This window comes from Otolemur garnettii, unplaced genomic scaffold (assembly GCF_000181295.1).
Source record: "Otolemur garnettii isolate 467f Iridium unplaced genomic scaffold, OtoGar3 scaffold00014, whole genome shotgun sequence".
NCBI lineage: Eukaryota > Metazoa > Chordata > Mammalia > Primates > Galagidae > Otolemur > Otolemur garnettii.
Window position 1 is genome coordinate 15,180,799 of NW_003852409.1, and position 1,228 is coordinate 15,182,026.

The following is a 1,228-nucleotide window of genomic DNA, read 5'->3' on the forward strand; positions in this document are numbered from 1 at the left end:
TTGTCATTGTTGTTTTTTAGCTGGCGCCAGCCAGGTTCAAACCTGCCAGCCTTGGTGTAGAGGCCGGCACTGTACCCACTGAGCTACAGGAGCTGCCTGAAATAGGACTATTTTCATTTCCATACCAAATATTAGTGACGTAAAGCAAATAGCATTAGGAATAATAGTTCTTTTTTTCTTTTCAGATGCAGTCTCACTTTGTCACCCTTGGTAGAGTGCCATGGCATCATAGCTTACAGCCACCTCACACTCTTGGCATTCAGGCAATCCTCTTCAGCCTCCTGAGTACCTGGGACTATAAATACCGGCCATCATGCCTGGCTAATTTTTAGAGACAAGGTCTCGCTCTTGCTCAGGCTGGTCTCAAACTCCTGAGCTGAAGCAATCCACCAATTTCAGTCTCCCAGAGTGCTAGGACCACAGCTATGAGCCATTGCACCTGCCCTTTGGATAGTAATTCTTTACCTTACTGAGTCTGACTTCTAGATGGCCTATCACAGAGTTATACATGGATACAGTAGACTTAAAAACTTAATCCTCACTTATTGTTAAGTAGTCAGTATGCTTTTATCACTTTTATTAATAAAGCAGTAAACTTCCAGATAGATGATTAATATGACCCAATTATAAATGTAACTAAGTGACTATATCATCAATACATTTAAGAAGCAACACAGTTTGGCATTACACTGGAACAAAAGATTCTGAGATTTCAAATTTGGTACGATAATATTACTAACAATAATAATTGAGCAAAGAATGATAGGATTGCTTTGGGAGATAAAAAATTTTTAAAAAGTATAAGAAAGGTCTGCAAGATTGCTAATGCTGCTATAAAATATAACATTTCATTTAGTGAGTTATAATAATTTAAGATTTCTATTTTTAATATGAATGCTGTTTCTGCCATTCCTCTTCTGTAATCTTTGTTAACGCTCCTCCATGTAGGATTCAGTTTTGATACTGATAGGATTCTGAGTTCATGTTAGTAATAAATACAAAGGGGCAGATAAGAGGAAAAAAAGACAACTAGGAGTATAATAATCAAATTTTAAACATGAAAGCAGACTCACAGTACATTGTATATGTGAATGTATTGTACCAGGTAACCCCTCATAAGTTCAATGATCTATTCAACATTTCTACCTGATTCACAGCTCTCTGGTTCATGGTGCTCTGGTTCACTCTGGCTTTGGACGGTCAAAGTCTCTGTGGAGCAGCAGTGTAT

At 37.7% G+C, this 1,228-nt stretch overlaps 1 protein-coding gene across 1 annotated transcript in view; it reads right to left on the reverse strand.

The window, feature by feature from the left end:
• CUNH9orf84 (chromosome unknown C9orf84 homolog) overlaps positions 1–1,228 on the reverse strand; it is an 87,670-nt gene that overhangs the window by 57,025 nt on the left and 29,417 nt on the right. The gene's annotated exons all lie outside the window — the stretch shown is intronic.